Below are 17730 nucleotides of genomic sequence, written 5' to 3'. Positions count from 1 at the left end.
AACTTGAAAAGTGCCATTCTTCTGTGTAAGAATTATTGAGCAGAATGTGCGGCTGACTTTATAGTACCTGACCCCAAAATTGACAAGGTGGCACTACTTAATGACATCAGCTCCTGCATCCCAGCCTTCTCCTGTCTTTTGCTCTTGTGTGTGCCAAGGTCATGTCTTACACGATCTGCCAGCCTTCAAGGGTGTGCGCAGGCCACCAGCACCCAGCAGCAGCCTCTGCTGCGATCCGGGCTCCTCAGTGTTCTTACAGTAGTTCACGCACCTCTGACTGACTCTTCTGCTTCCTGATGCCTTCAAGAGCTGAGACTGGGAGTTGGTGCTGGGAGAACTTTTATGGCTACATCAGGAATGAGATCAGTCACAAGTGACTTCTCCAGGAGTGTGCGATAAGACCAGTGTGTGTGCTTCAGAGTTTCTGAAGGTGTCACCTTGTGAAGCCATCACATCATCTGACTCATATACAGCTGTTCCTCTGTGTAACCAAGGCCTGGAACTTTGTTGTTGGTATGCTAAAGGTTCCAAGGCTAGCTTGTTACTTGTTGACACCTTATAAACTTTATAACAAGTGGTAATGAAATATCACACTTAGCTAAGTATTGTGACACATGCCTATAACCTAACAACTGGAGATAGGAGAATCAGGAGTCCACGGCCAGTCTTAGTTTCTTAGTAAGTTAGAGGCCAGCCTGGGCTAGATAAAACCCCGAACAACAAAAAACACAAACAAATAAAACCAAAAATCAATCAAACAAACAAAACCACACCAACTCTACTTGCCTCCCCCACCGATCATACTTAACTGATACCTGGGAAGTTTAAATAAGATATTTGTACTTGTTAGATAAAAAGCTGATTGTTGATGATAGTTTCTTCATTCTTTACTTTAAAAAATATCTTACTATATGCTCCTTGAACAAGACTGAAATTTTTTTTTCTTGTCCATTTTGGTAGTCTCTGCAAATAGTGGCGCCAGGTGCTTATTCATTGAATCAAAGAAAAATCATTTACCAAGGTCTTCAAACCATTTTCTCACTCACTGGCCCAATAATTGTGAATGACCTGCAGTCTGTCGGGTATCGTACTCAGAGACTGTAGTCAGTACAGCCATACTTAGTGCCTTCTCATTGTTAGCTGATCTGGGAGAGGAAGATTACATAGAAAAGTAATCAGTTTTGACCTGTGAGCTGGGATTTTAAGCCTTTGAAATGCCTCCTATTGCCAATGTCAAATTTGACTTGCCAGACTAGATGCTAGTTCAAGAAAGGCAAAAATATGGCAATAAACCATTATTCACAACTGTTTTGGGGGTTGGTAACATGTTTGATGTGCAAATTATAAGGATCCCCAGATGCCAGCTCAGAAGCCAGGCTTGGCAGCAGTACCTAAAACCCCAGTGCTGGGGAGGCGGAGGCAGGAGGATTCTGGAGTTGCTAATTAGCTAATGTAACCAAATTGGTGAGCCCTCCTGGCCCATCTGAAAGTTGGAGGAGCACTTGAGGCGAGAAACTAATGGCAACATCGGACTCCATATATGTACAATCATGGGTCCCCCACAAATACACACACACATATACACATCTATAACTTAAAAAATTTTTAATCTTTGAAAGCTTCATTGCATTTTTATTTTTGTCGCATTTACTCTCATTCTTCGCCCATCTACGTCCAAGAAATGCCACCACCTCTTGGTCCCCTGGTGTCTGCCTTTGAGTCCTGCACATGCTGCCCGTACACTCCTGAGTTTGGGACCTTCCACTGGAGCACAGTGACCTACCAGAGGCCACATCTGTTAAAACCAAAACCAGCTCCGACTTCCCCTCCTCCGGAAGCCATCAACTGCTTCTCTGTTAGGGGCGGAGCGGCATCTGTGTTGACTGCCTTGATTCTGTGCTGGTGCCTGTGTGGGCTACCGCAGCTGCTGTGAGTTCCTGCGTGCACATACTGTGTGCCTGTCTTCTCTTGTCCTAGCCAGACTTCTTCTTGACTTCTGGCTCTTACAGTCTTCCATTTCTTCTTTCTTCTGAGACGATCCTAGAGATGGACAGGGTTTGTGTGTGTCTGGTCTGAGGGAGGGAACGAAGGAGGGGAGGAGGGAGAAACGAGGAGGGAAGGAGGGAGGGTCTTCTCTAAGGCTCACAACTTCATTGACATATATAACTGTTTTTCAAAGTTTTCAAAAAGGTTTTCTTCCTTAAGTCCTGTTGAGCGGTGATGTATTAGTAGAGGTCTTTTAAACACATGATCATTTATCTACTTTGTGGGGGGAAAAAAAAAGACCATCTGTGTTTGGGTGGTAGGATGCTCCTTAAGACAGACTTCAGAACTGAAGGGTAGAGAATGCACCTCCTGGAGGGGTGAGGTAAGTAAATAGCCACCACTGGGGCTTTGAAGCAAGATTTTTGAGGTTGGCAGTTAGATTAAAAATTTTGTTAATAAGTCACTAGTGGCCCTAGGTGGAAACAGAGCAAAACATAAACTTGTTTTAGCATAAAGAAACGTTTTGAGTGACGTGGTGTAATGAGGCCCACTCATTTCATAGATAATGAGTCCTGTTCCTAACTATTAGGGGTTTTTGGTGGTAACAGAATAAGCAATGCTCATGTGGCATTTACATCTCTTGATCATTTCTCCTGGAGTGGGTGGGAGAGCCTGGGCCATCCGTGTGGTCTGGGGTACTGAGTAGCAGCTTGTAGGTAAGGCTGGCCCACAGCTGTGGGTGTGGACACCGGAAAATCAAATTCCAAACTCCAGCAAACCATCGACCCAGAACCAAGTCGTTGCGGAATAAAACATAGCCCCAGACTGAGGGGCGGAGTGTGCCTGAGGCAAGCACGGGCTGGGCATTTGGGTCCAGGGGATTACAGCGTTAGGAGGGTGAGCTAGAAGTGGAGACATTTGGGCTGAGTCAGAGATGAGAAGAGACCTTTCCAAGTAAGCCAGGTGTTCATAGGGTTAAAAACCCATAGTCAACTGGAAGATGTTTCTAAACAACCATTGAACTGTTTTAACAGTGATTGGAATCAATGGGTTTTTTGTTTAGGTCCCAGAACTCTCAGGATCATAGCCAGGGATTTACATTCTCAGAATTTGTCTCTAACTAGATTTGACTCCAGACCCGTCTCTGTAATTTGATTGATTGAGTGATTGATTAATTGATTGATATTCCCCCCCCCCCCCCGTGTCTGAACAGAGGAAAACGTCTTTTCTGTCTCGATAGGTAGTGGATAGAAAATGTAATGCATTGAGACGATTCAAGTTAATTTTTCTTAAGCATTTAACAAAAGAGGAGACAAAGGGAGCAGTTTTTGTCTTTGAACCCAAGTCTGGAAGGAATGGAAACTATTGCCTAAGAAGGTCAGGGTTGGCGTCTACTTTCTCACCGTCTTAACCCCATTTACTAAAAAGGCCCATCAGCCTTCAGCACAGTTGTTTGAGTTTCAGCCAAGACGCTGAGACACGGTGTTAGGTTCTGTAGTTTCATTGGGAAGAATCAGTGTGCAGGAAACAATGGGTGTTTGTTCAGGTTCTACTTCTGTTGGTTTTAACATTGGGAGTAAAGGAAGGAAAGCAGATACAGAAGGCTGGAATTGGCAAGGTCTGGTCCAAGGCTGGGGTGGTGCGAGCCAGGCCTTAGGAAGCTGAGGCAGGAAGAACATGAATTGGAGGCTTGCAGGGCCACACACTCAGACCCAGTCTCAGAGGTGGGGGCTGAGGGAGAGGAGGAGGAGAGAGAAGGGAAGGAAATGGAAAAGAAATTGGGAGGCACAGGTAAAGGTGATTGCTGCCAAGCCTGAGGGCCTGAGTTCAGTCCTTGGGACCTGCATGGTAGAAGGTGCTGCCGTAGGTTTTCCTCTGAACTTCCACACTTAAGCAACAGGTCAACAAGTAAATCCAACTTAATAGAATGAGCTGAAAGGTTATTTTTTGTAAACACGTGAGAGGCAGGCCCATCCAGGATTTTTTAGTCATTTCCCCTTTAAGAAGGGTCCCCAGATGGATCTTCAGTCACTAGCCATGGAAAGCTAGGCAGGAAATATGGCCTGTCGGACTCACCCGTGCTCTTAGAGAAGTTAGAGCTCTGTGTTTTAACTCTGCATGGGGCTTGCGTTTTCCTTTTCTTCTCTTTTAATTAGACTCTCACCTTTCCTCTGAGCTGTGAAGGTTTTCACTCAGGGAAGTTTAAACCTCTTTTATGGTCCAAATTGTAGGTAGCAGAACACAAACAGGGGTTGGCATGGTGCCCCGAGCATCGCCACTTGCTGGGCAGTGGTGTTTCTGGGGCTGTAATAGGAATGTTGTGTCCAAGTTTAAAGGATGACCCGCACCAGGGAGACAGCAGGACACGGTGCTAATTTGGGTTGGGGAGGAGAACTCAAATTTTGCAAAGTGGCATGCTGGCTGAAGGAACTCAGCTCCTGGGGGACTTGCTCCAGGTAGCTTAGAGGTGGGTTTCGGGTGGGAGGGGCTTGTGGTCTCTGAGCCTGGAGGGCAGAAAGAAGCGTTTTCATTACATCATCCTTCCCTGGGAGTGGCTTCTGGTTTGGAGGACTAGAAGGAGCTTTGGAGAGAGGAAGAGGAGGCATGTACAGTCTACCGTTGGCAGTGCACAGCCCCTGAATATGGCATCCGGTATGGTTGCCATTGTCATTGGAAGTGGTTCATACCACTGTGCAACTGAGACTTGTTTTATTTTAAATAAATGTAAGCGAAAGCACTTGACTCGGGTTCGAAGGACTGTTGAGGCTGCTTGGATATGTACAAGCTGACTGTTTCCTCTCTGGTCCAGGATGGCCTGGAACTATGTAGCACTGTCAGACCTGGAACTCTCCACAGGCATCTTGCATTAGCCTCTGAAGTACTGGGACTTGTGAATACGCCACCACCCCATGTTCTCCAACTGTAAACTTTGAAGTGGAAATTTAGTGTCCCCGTTGCAGATATGTTATTTTATAATCTAGACACCAAATTCCAAAGAGTATTTTTTAAAAGGTAAGATATAGTAATATATTTAAATTAAGAATTTTATCCATTGATTATATATTCAAAGAATCTTTTGGCTGCACTGAGCTTCTGATATATAATGTATATTTCACATCACTATATCATATATAAGATCCTATGTAATTCTATCAAGGAGCAGTAGAACTCTACAGAAGTTTTGTTAGACTTCAAACACTAGAAGCTTATTTTGTCCATTCTGCTAGGATAGCTTTTCATATAGATAGGTTTGTGGCAACTGAGGGTTGGGAAGTAGGTTTTAATAAGAAGCAAGTTAATTGAGAAGCTAGCTTTGCTTGTGTGTAATCACAGTGGTTTTCAAGTTCATTTTTACCCACTCACAGGTTCTACCCGGAACAAAGGCAACCACATCAGCGCCTCTGCCATTGTGTTCGCTCATTGGCGCTGTGTTTGGCATTTCTCCTTGCAGACTCTTGTTGACTGTCAGCGTGGATTTGGCTTGCTAATATTAAGAATATAATCTTACCAAAGGGGAATTCCACTGCTTAGAAGGAAATACAGCCCCCTTTTAACCCACATGATTTTTAAGAGCAGCTCCTTCAGTTTTTTTTTTCTTCCCCCAAATGTTCCAGATCTTCCTTGTCTTTAGTTGGCAGTGGTGGTCAGTAAAGCTTGACTCAGTCCGATGTAACCAGGTTGGCTTACAGGTTGCTTTCTGAAAAACACAGAGACATATTAACATTTCTCTAGCTACAACACCCGGGTAGAGTTCTGATGTTTGAGCTAGGTCCCTGCCACAGCCAGCCCTGTTACTTTAAAGACAGCATGAAAGCTAGAAAGAAAACGAGAGAAAATGCTCCTAATATTCGATGTCTAGGTGCTGTTGAGAAAACATAACTTCCAGGAAGAACCTAAGTTTTCAGTGGCTTTTTTCACTTTTTTAGCAAAAGCGTCGGAAATTCTTCAGTAACCTACTCTTGTCCTGTGGGTCTGCTTGCTACAGACTCTTATTTACCAAGAGCCTAGAAACAGTTGTAGGTAGGAGTACTCCAGATGTGGAAGTTAGGAATGTTAGCTTTATCCAGGAGAGTTGGGTGGGTCATTCAAGGGGGTCTTCGAATGACACTTCAACGTCAGACTGTTCTATGCCGTAACTCCTGAGGTGCTAGAAAGACATGTTGGCCTGTGACCTGTGACGGTAAAGGTTCCGTTTGGTGATGAACCCTACCAGGTCCCAGGCTCCTGGGAGTTTAAAGGTTCTGTTTGAATTGTATTTTGTGCTAGGGATTGAATACAGGGATTTGCGCATGCCAGTTAAGTGCTCCATTGGTCGGAAGTGCTTTTAGCCCCTGGGTTCCAAGGTTTCATTAGGAAGTCAGTTGTGTGGCTGGAGAGGGTTGTGGTTCAGAGCACAAACTGGTCTTTCAGAGGACCTAGATGCAGATCCTGGTGCTTAGAGTGTTCTAAGGCACATTCAAAATTCAAACTCTTGGCTTTCCAACCTCCTTTTCTGGCCTCCACAGGCACCTGCACTCACATATACATAACCCCCACTTCCCTTACCCCTGCCTCCCCACAGACACACACACACACACACACACACAGAGACATATACACAATTTAAAATTAAACATAAATCTTAAAAAACAAAACAAAAAATTCTAAAAGACTGACAAACAAAAACCCCCAAAATCAGCTACCTGGAGTTAGTTTACTTTGGTAGGAAACCAGAGTCACCTGGTTTCGCCGAAGTCTAGTCTGGCCAACCATTGAGTTCACTAGCGTTCCTTACAGATGAGTGAGGGGTGACTTACATAAATGTGGGTGACGCGAAGGTGATAAACGTACACCAACATGGGCGGCAACTCACAAAAATTGCTTTTCTGGAGCTTCTAGTAGGTCAGGTATAGCTCGAGCCCCCCCTCCCCCCGAATTGCAAATGCTAATGGCAGTTTAACGTTGGAGAGTCGGCTTCAGTATCTTGTTGAGTTTCAGAGAGCCCTGTCCGCCTCATGCACCCCTTCCTGCCCAGAAGAGGCCATGTCTGAATTCCAAGGAAGTGGCCACCCAGCGCGTCTTGGGTTTGTTCCCTCAGAAGAATAAATAATGGCATTTCAGGCTGTAAGCTACATGCCCATTCTCTGTAACATAGTGTTCTCAACCTTCCTAATGCCATGACCCTTTAATACAGTTTTTCATGTTGTGGCAACCTCCAGCCATATTTAATAGTTTCTCATTTGTTGATGCCTTATAGCTGTAATTTTGCTAGTTATGAATCGTAATGTAAGTATCTGTGTTTTCTGATGGCCTCGGGTGATCCCTGAAGAAGGTTTGTTCAAATCCCCAAAGGGGCCTCAACCCACAGATGGAGATCTGCTGTCAGGAGAAGGTTTCTGAGGCCTGAGTTGGCAGAAGAGAAGGAAGGGAGGAAGCTCCATCTCTACCAGTGTCTCCGTCTTCCTGCCTAGCTCCCGCCATATATCCCCAGTGGGCAGAGGAAAGGGTTCTGGGACAAATGTTAGAACCCGAGGCTGAGCATGTTTCTTGGGTGGCCTCTGGGATCAGTGAAGCCATGAAGAACCACCTTGAGCATACCGTGGGTGGAGCAGGTTGTAGGTCATGTGATGTCACATGTAGATCATGGAGAACACTAGGACAGTGGTCATTGACTCAGGAGGGAGGAAAATTGGCTGAATTGTTTAGCCTGTGCATTTATGAATTTTACTTTTGTCGTTGATTCCAGGCAATGATTCTCAGCCTGACTTGAGCACATCAGAATTAGTGTTAAGATTACTATCCTGGCTCATATTCTCAACAGACTCAGATTTGCTCCAATACTGGGTTTTTCTGTTTGTTTGTTTGTTTTGTGTTTTTTAAGCTCCTCTGGGTAATTTTGACATGTAGCCAAAATTCAGAATATCTGATTTAAAATGTGTGTTTCCTAAATTGCTAACTGATTCTGAGTCCCCAAGGCATATATGAATTCAATGGCATATTTTTTATGCGCCATTAAATATTAACATTTCTAATGAAGGCATGAAATCCCATATAAAATAGATGATTAGTCTTTAGAAAACTGTAAGAGTATAGTTATTTCCCTGTTATTTTAAGCTGCCAAATATTCTGGTAACTGGTGTTATCATACATCACACCTGTAGTTTTATATTTTATTCCCAATTCAATTGCTTATTGTTCTGAATGGTAAAAACGCAAGTGTCTCTGTAGTAATATGTGCTTATCAGCAAGACCACATTCAATAAATAAATCACCAGAAACCCAAACTCCGGGCTCTATCTATCTATGACTTCGATGAAGGAGCTCTTCTAATTGTGAACTTTGTGTCCAAGAGTTTAAAAAAAAATACCTTGTAAATGTTGTTATTGACAATTTTACACAGAAAATGTTTTCTGTAAGTGGAAACTCAGGAATGCAACATTTGTTATTGGTTGTTAAGTTGTCTTGTATTTTGGGTTGGGGGTATCCTAGAGCAATGATTTTTTTTTTTTTAACCTCCCTAGTACTGTGACCCTTTAATACAGTTTCTCATGTGTGGTGACTTTGAACCATAAAATCATTTTCATTGCTTCTTTATAAGTGTAATTTTGTTACTGTTAGGAATCGTAACGTAAATATATTGGAGAAGGAGGTTTACCAGAGGGGACACAACCCACAGGTAGAAAACCTGTTTTGTTTTGCTTTGTGTTTTGAAGGGGCCTCAGTCAGTACTTTCACCTCGGATACCACTAATTTCCCACTTGAGGCCCATACAGGTTTGATTCTTAAAGTCTGCAATACATGCGATTTTTCTGTCCCTTTTTGTAACCAGAGCCGTTGAGCCAGGAAGCGCAGGAATACTGTGTAAGGTGCCTCTAATTTCTTTTGAGGAGCATGGTGTAGCAGATACGAGCCCAGTGTCTCAGGAACAGTGGGATAGGACTCGATTTTTCTCTTTGGCTGTAAAACACATTGTTAATTGGTTGCATTGCAAATTGTTTCCGAAGTAAACATTTTCTAGAGATGGAAATCTTTTCAGACTTAATTTGTAGTCATTTCTCCAGATACGGTTTACAGGGTTTTTGTTGGTGCTTCTTTTGTTTTGTTTTCTATGTAGTTTTCTTTCTCAGCCTGAGCAGAGGTAGTGGAATCACCTGCTAGGAACAGAACAAGAGCTCCTTAGTTTTACCCTGATAGTTCTCCTGACCTCCTGGGGTTAGGAATCAGATAAGAACCCAGCTTCCTCAGTCTAGCCTGGGCCTGCAGCAGGACACTACAAAATACACCCTCCTCAAAATACAGGACATCCCTCCTGTAGCTGACCTAGGGAGAAGAATGTAAACCTGAGATCTGCTGTCTGATTTCTTACAAGGTATAGGTGGCCCACTTAAGCTATGTGTGCGTTATAGGGAGATATTACCAGACCGGTCCTTTTGCTTTTAAAGAGGTCTAACCTGCTATCCTCCTCTCCAGCCTTTGCTACTAATTTGCTGGCGCTCTAAGTTTGACTTCCAAGATACAGGCCTTAAAGAAAGGAGAAAAAACAGGGCTGTGAAATGCTACTGTGTAACAGCAAAAAGGGATGGGGAGGAGGAGGGGGAGAGTTTAGGAAGCCACACAAAGCAGGTAGTGAGGCTCAGAGTTACAGAACTGGTACTTAAGCAGTCTGCAAGAGCCTGACCTTGGGTTTTCAGTTCCATGAGTCCCAGGACAGTTGCCCCCCCCCCCCAAATGATGCACAGGGGCTATGGTGTGGCACTGGCACGTGCCTGAAGGTCTTTCTTCATTTGTGGGATGAAATTGAGAAGCCTCTCTAATGGCGCCCCCGATACAAGTAAATAGCAACTCTCTCAGTTCATTACCCGTGAGCCCCAGGCAGGGACTGCGCAGATTGGCTAATTGTAATAGCCAAACCATTAAAGGGAATAGCATTAATGGAGGAGAAAGCAGCTAATAAGGTAGCTGAACTTGGCTATAGCGTTGTGCCCAGGGTACAGGCTGCTGCTAACTTAAGTACCTGTTTGTTCTGTAACTGGAAATAGCCAGGAAGAAAGAATTTAGTCCCTCCTTCCCCTTTCAAATGGTGGATCCAAAGCTCAGGGGCATTGCTGGGTAACTCAAGGCACTGAAACAATTTTCCCCAGAGGTAGCACTTGAGGTTTTTGCAAGTAAAACCACTCACCTTTCCCATTGCGAACAATGTTGCCGGCCCACTCTGAGTGCTCATGCCCTCTGAGGTGGCGTTTTCCAGGAGCCAGGGCACATGCAGCCAAGGCCATCTGTTCCCAGCTTCAACAATTGTGGCATCATAGCTGGGGCTAGGTGTCGTCTAGACCTGGGAAAGACCCGAATTTAATTTTCCTGTCCAGGTCTGAAGCTTGTAACCTTGCTCAAATGTGCATGATGCTGGGACCCAGCCAAATGAGCTAAGCATCCTTGCATCTGAAGAGCTGGGCCGGCTTCATCGTCCCCCTTGGAAACCACAACCTGGCATTAAAAAGAATCTCAGCTCTAGTTGCTGCTCTCTCTTCATGTTAGAAATATCTAAGAAATTCAGAAAAGTTAAAAAGAAGAAAGGATTTCATTCAAAGCCTCTCTCAAGAATGGAAAGGATCTTAATTAAGATATTTTAAAAATCAGGACAGCAACGAAATGAATGTGAGGCTTTTCTGTGTTTTGTTTTAACTTTGGTACCCTAGTCCTAGAGGCACCTGCTCTTACAGCTTTAGGGTCTAGTTGGTAGATAAGTAGATACAATGTCCCAGTTGTGTATGGGGCTGCTTTTACCTACTTTATTGCTAACAAAGCTTTGAGTGGCCAGAGAGTGTCACATTGTATCAAAGCAGCATCCTGGAATTATGAAGCATCCGCATGAGACCTCTAGTATGGAAGCCTCTTTTAGAAAACCTCCCTGTCTCAGCCTCAGTCTCAAGGAAGTAATCCACACACACGTGTGGAGCTGTGGACAGGGCTTCTCCTGCTCAGTGCTCAGCTTTGAACTACAGGCTCTGCCTCCTAAGTATACCGGCGCTGTTGATTTAGCTTGAATAAGTATCCTTCAGAGGCTTGACCCCAGAGTGGCACTGTTGGGAGTGCCACTTTAAGAGATGTGGCCCTGTGGAGAGATGCCTCAGTGGGTATGAGCATTGGCTGCTCTTCTGGAGGACCTGGGGGTGATTCTCAGCACCCACCTGGTGACTCACAACCATCTCTGACTCCAATTCCGTGGGATCTAATGTCCTTCACTGGCCTCTGTGGGCACTAGGAATGCACATGAAGCAGAATCCTCTTATACAAATAAATGAATCTTTTCTTTAAAAAAAAGAGATGAATTGGGAGGGGAAGGGAGGGAGTGAGAGAGAGACAGAGATTAGAACCAGGGAGCGATCTTCAGACCATAGGGGACATGCCCTTGAAAGAGATAGTAGGATAGACTGGTGCCTTAGTTTTTCTCTGTTTGCTCCTTGTCTTCATTTAGGAGTGCCTGTCCCCAGAGGCCCTTGAAGGAGGCTAAGCCTAGACACTGTCCACTGTGATTTCTGAAGGCAGACTTGCCTCCTCAGGACATAAGACTCTTCCTGTTGTATTGAGCCATGTTGACAGGGTTCTTTCCTGCTCCTCGCTTTTAAAATCTCGTCTACATCTTTGGATTTGATGCTCTTTGAAGAACTGGAAAGCATTGAGTAAGAGAATTGGTTTCTTCTTAGAGAAACATTAGGAATAAAAAGTAAGATATTTTTACCCGACAGTAACCAAGATGAGATTTCTGTACAATGTAAAGCAATTAAACACACGAGCAATCTGTAGATGCTTCGCTGGCCCTACTGATTGTTGCAAAGTAAACCCAACACCCTTGTATGAATTCTAATGGTTGCCCCTGTAAAGAGGCCATATGGGGACAAACTTCTCAGATGCAGTATACTCTCTTTCTTCTAGCTAAATTCATTTTACTTCCTGCTCATGAGATACATTGCAGGCTTCGGAAAGTGGGTACCTGAGAACTGAGGACAGTTGCAGAGCGAGGAGCTATCCCAAGGGCACAGCACTTCATAAGGTGGCAGGTTACCTCTTAGTATTCCCCATAAGCTGCAAAGTCATCAGTGATTGGCCAGCGGCACTTGGATGCAGTTTTTGATGCTCCTCTCCATTAGAAGCAGCCTGGTGGAGTGGAGTGAGACCAGCCTGTACCCACACTCCCAGCTCCGCTGTCGCCCAAGCTGGTAATGGAACAAGTTGCTTAATTAAGCCTTACAATCTTCAGATCAGGTTCCCTACTGCGGGGCTGGTGATAAGGATGCCTTCCTGGCCGCCTTCTGGAGAGGTGTGAACAACTCCAACCTTTCTTAGTGGGTTTTTCGTTTTTTTTTGAAGTAACTATTTTCCAGCTATATCTGTATTTGGAAATGTGTAAGTTTTCATGTGTTTTCTTGGGTTGTTATTTTGGTGTTGGTGATTGTTTGCAGTGTTGGGGTTCGAACCCAGGACCTTGTGTATGTTAGGTAAATTCTACCACTGAGCTGTACAGCCCCACCACAGAATTTAAATATCAGAGCCGTTCTAGAATTACAAGAACTTAGAGTTGTTTAATTCATAATGACGAATGTAGGCCTGGACTCTGAACATTAGAATATTTCTTAGTGAGAGGATGGGATGCATCTCAGTGATGAATTAGTGTGAGGCCTGATTATTAATGTACTGTTCCTGTTTCCTTTATGACACCATTGCCCGCAGATAAAAGGTCTGGGTAAAGGGAGATTTAAGGTGGTAGGATTTAACTCTATCCATTGGGCAAATGCAATGCCTTGTCACCTGCTTTATCCATCATCAAAGACTTGCAGAGAGAACAGAAGAGTCCTGCCAGCTGAGAGTGTGTGGTTTGTCCCTGGAGAGGGCTGCCTGGGCCATCAGGGTAACGTGGGGAGGAAGCTGCAGAAACCAGGAATGTGGCTCCCACCCATGTTTCTTTCCACAGGGAACGCCCATCTGTCTTCCCTGAGATACTGATGTGTATCCTGCCAGTAAGTTTTAAAAACCAGATACCATTTGGGTTCTGGAATGCCTGCCCAGATAGAGGTTTCTCTTGGGAAGAGCCTGGATACCAAGAAGCATTTGAGCTCTTGGTTTGACAAGTCTCCTGTCCCCTTTCCAGGAGGAGAAGAGATCACTATAACTCTACTTCTCCGTAGCTCTTCCGCTTTACTATTTCTGTGTGTCTGGGTACCTGTGATGATCTTCCTCAGCCCAGCCTTCCTTTCTAGGGACATATTGTTTCTTTCTAGGGACACTCCAAAAATACTATCAGTGGTTGCATATGCATACTTTCTCAAGTTCTTTAAGTTTATCCCACTGAATCTTGGGTTGGACAAAATAGTGAATGTACTTTTTTTTTTAAGACAAATGAAGAAATAGATGCTTAGGAGCATGTTAGCTCGGGATTTTGTATGTGTCTATAATGCCAGAAACCTAGAAAATGGTGCAGGTAGATTTTTATTTATCCTTAAAAAAATAATGTATAAATGTGGTTTGTTGGTAAAAGCATGCTTATCAAAAAGCATATTTAGTGAAAGCCAACGCCACCAATCTTGGATCAGTTTTGCAACCAGAATAGAATATTTAAGTAAGTAGTTGTTTGCTTTCCTTTTCCTGCTGCTTTGATAAATGATCCTGACAAAAAGCAACTTTACAAAGGGTTAGTTTGGTTCACAGTTCTGTGGGATAGTCTATCATGGGGAGAGAATGGTAGCAGAGGCTCAGACAGCTGGTTCCATCACAACTACAGTGCAGAAAGAGAGCATCCTTGTTCTTAGCATGCTGTTTCCCCTTTGTATAACCCAAGATCCCAGCCAAGGGGATGGTGCCACCCACAGTGGGCTAGCCTTCCCACCTCAGCTATTCTTATCGCATGCAGACTCATCTCCCAGTTGATTCTAGATGTCATTGAATTGGCATTTGAGATAAAATATTTCATTGAGTATTCCTGCTTGTTTAGCAGTCGAGGTATAGCTTGTCAGAAGCAGGATTTCTTCTGTGCAATCTGTTAAGATTGCTTACACGACAAGCATCGGCTTTTCCTCAAACTTTTTGTGATATGGCAGCCCGATCTCTCTGCGGTTCCTGCATCTTCTCTGGCTTGCAGTGGGGCCCACATACAGCAGATGAAAGGTGCCCATGGCAGCATTCTTACCATAAGCCCAGGTCACTGTCTCGTCCCATGACATAACTCAGGACTTTCTATGCAGGCTTCAAAATCCAAATTAGAGATAGACTCTTGGCATTTATAGCGTTGTTGAAGCAATCTCTAGGAAGAGTTCCTCAATCAAGAACATCTGATGTTTTTGAAATTACCCGCTAACCATCTTTCCACAAGAACACTGGCCTTAATTCTTTCCCTCTTGCTTCACAGTGTGCTTTGCCTGTATTTCCAGAAGGTATTTGGTTAACAGTGGGCTCCAGACTGACCCCTCATCCTCTTTAGGTTACAGTGTGTGAACGGGCCAGAGTGGTTCCCATAGTTTACAGCATCTCTCTATTAAATAATGCAGAAGAGGGAGATGCTCCTGATATTAATAATTCTAATCAAAAATTTGACCTTTCTAGAATAGCCCTGGGAAGGAGTGGAGGGAAAGATGTTGTTTTCCTGTTCAGGATGAATGAGAAGTTTCAAGCTCACAGGTTACAAGCACAGTTAAATTGGTACCTTCCCATTGGCCCTTCATGCTGTGGGCAGCGTTGAAGGGAGGCGATGTAGATAATTTCAAATCCAATAAGTTGTTCTAACGGGAAGATACATCTGAGGAGGTTTATATAATGGTTAGTGAAATGTACATTTCATCCCTTGCCTTCAGCTGTCTTCAGCTTTCCTCCCCCTGACTGAAGCTTATCGTTCGTTCTTCCCTCCCTGTGGATATTACAGTTGACCTCAGACATTACAACACTTCCCCTTTGTCTAGCAGCTTGGTGTGGTGAATTGTGTCTGCACATCTGAGAGCAGTGTCCCCTCCCTGCCCAGTGTCTCACAATAACACTCACATCACAGCATGTTTAATCACCACACTGACTATCATCCATAGCTCATTCTTGATAATACCCGAATACATCCGTATTGCTGTCTGTACAATTTAATTTAATTAGAGCCATGTTTATAATCCTTTTGGGAAAAAGCTCCCTTGGATTTCATCTGGCTGACAGTTTTCTTTAGAGGTGAATCAGCCCACAGTTACTATGCTAGACATCTTCTCTTTTGATAGAATGAAGCCAGAAGATAAAGAGACTGCTTGACTTGGAATGTTGCATGTGAGTCGTCTTTAAGTCCCCGTCTAGGTGTCTCTACCTGAGATAGCTGTGTCTGTTTTTTCTAGTGCCTGGTAGCTGCTGATGGTTTAGTATGGATATTAAATGCATGGCTGTAGTAAGTCACGGAAGAAATCAGAGAGACAAAGTACATTAAGGGTAATGTGTGGACCTCTCAGCTTCGTGTTCTGACCTCAGAAAAAAGCCCACACGCTGGGTAGCAGTTTCCTGGGGTTTCTGCTAGATGCCAAGCCCAGGGGTCCTATAGGTAATCATTGCTGCCCCTGGGCTGGTCAAGACCTGAGAAACACATCTAGCATTTCTCCCATGAGGTTGATGCGACAGCTCCTCTGTTGTGTATGGTGTCTTCAAGGACCCTTTCACAAGGGGCTTCCTGACCCCCTCACCTTATAGCCATCATCCGGAAAGAGAGTCCAGGTGCCCCAATCACTCTGGCTTGCTGCAGCCACAGTGCAATAAAGGTACGGCACAGCAATACTGTAGAGTCAGGACTGTATGCACTGAGACGCTGGTTGCTGAGCTGATGGTGGGTCTCCCGCAATGCAAAGTAGGAGACTGGAGCAACGTGACCTCCTCTCTTACAGCCGAGCTAAAAGTTCCTTCCAGCTTTGCTTTGAGAAGGAAGTCATTATATTATGAAACACCACCTCTCTTTTTCTTGTGTCCTCGTGATGGTCCTTTGAAGACCCCCTGCCTGTCCCGGGCAATAGTTCCACTTCTGTAAAAACCATAACAATATAAGACTTTATTTTAACTGTCAACTGTTGATATCTAGACATGTGGCGAGGTTGGGGGCTTGTTTGAGGATGTAGAGACTTCATTGGATGACATCATGATGCTGGACCTGAAATGCTTGAAAGCTTTTCTGGGACTGGGACCCCCTCACCAGACTTAAGACGTGGTCCTCATATGTGCACTTAGGTATTGTTCCCTCTCTTACACCACACGGCCCCAGAGAAAACACCCAAAAGAGTAACACATCGGCATGTTAGACTTGCTTAAAATATTTGATGGTTCGGAGAGTTTTGTTGTTGTTTTATTTTGTTTTTAAGGGATGTTTTTGCGTCTCGATCATCATGGTTGATATAGAGATCCAGTCTAGGGATGTGTCCTTGCCCTGGATTCACCAGTACAGTTGTCCTAGTGTATGTTTAAACAGATATTCTAGCTACCTCCTTGCTGCTAGTAGATGCCTTAGGGATGGTTTGGTGATTCTCTCTCTCTCTCTCTCTCTCTCTCTCTCTCTCTCTCTCTCTCTCTCTCTCTCTCTCTGTGTGTCTGTCTTTGTGTGTGTGTATTGTATGTGTATATTTAAAATTGAAATTTCCCACCCCACTTTCCAGGCTCTGAGCAGAAAAAACACTTGACTTTGTTTACAGGGCCAAGGAGGCTCCTCTCCCTCCCGTCTCCTATTTGAGACACAGGCTGGCCTCCCTTCACTATGCTGTCCAGGCTAGCTCTTCTGAACTCCACGTGTCTACCTTTCAAGTTCTTGGATCTCAAGTGCGCACGGCTGGTGAAGGCCGCCTTCCTTGCATCACCTTAAGTTAGGATTTTCTTTTACTCCTGACCTTTATTTTCACAGTGTCCATTCATTGATCTTTTCTCTCCAAGCTTATTTTCGCACCTTGTATTTCTCGGTTTCATTTGTCCGTTGGATGGAAACCATTGGAAGTCAGTGGCGAGTCAAGCTGGGTTTATGGAAGTATGACGGTGCTGCAAATTGTACACTTACTCTTGCTGAACTCAGCAGTTGTTTTCAAGGGTCTGTTAACAACTGTCCTTCTCAGATAACTGTTTGCTTCGACTGATCTAGCAGTTACTGTGTGTTTGAAGTTGGATGGGTGAATTTATTGTAGCCCGATTTTCTCCTTGTCAGTTGACAGTATCTCTAGTTATTAATAGATAATTTTAATAGACCCCCCTCACCGGAGTACATCAAAGAGAAAGGAAATAATTGTTTGTGGTAGGGAAGAGAGGGGGTAAGACGATGCTTGTTCATGTAAGGAAGGACATTTAAAAATTGGCTATCTGCGGTTGTGGTTTTGGTATAGTGAGATGGTAATAAATTTTAAGTCACTATCGCCTCCTTGGAGAAGTGCTTGCTGAGCATGTATAGGTCTCTGGGGTCAGCCCCTAGCACTGAATAACCAGGCTCACACCTGTCTGTAATCTTAGCACTCAGAAGGTAGAAGCAGGAAGATCAGGAGTTCAAGGTCATCCCTGGCTACATAGTTGGTAGGATCCCAGCCTGGGCTACAGGAGACCATTACTCAGAAAAAGAAGACAGAACATAAATCTAAATCTTAGTGTTTGGACTTAGAAACTCATTCCTATCCCACTCACCCTTGCTGGATTCAGGCACAGAGTCCTACTCTGAGTAGAAGCCAGAGAAGAGAAGCGTGGTTTGGGTGCATTGACAACAATCATTCTGTGACTTAGAAAGAATAATTTGGG

At 44.2% G+C, this 17730-nt stretch overlaps 1 protein-coding gene across 2 annotated transcripts in view; it reads left to right on the top strand.

Moving 5' to 3' along the window:
* The window catches only part of ETV6 (ETS variant transcription factor 6), a gene marked incomplete at its 5' end in the record, with an annotated part of 225226 nt that overhangs the window by 78613 nt on the left and 128883 nt on the right, over positions 1–17730 (top strand). The window lies entirely within an intron of this gene.

Source organism: Micromys minutus, assembly GCF_963924665.1.
Source record: "Micromys minutus genome assembly, chromosome: 3".
NCBI lineage: Eukaryota > Metazoa > Chordata > Mammalia > Rodentia > Muridae > Micromys > Micromys minutus.
The sequence above is the reverse complement of the archived record's forward strand: the minus strand, read 5'-3'. Positions and strand labels throughout refer to the sequence as shown.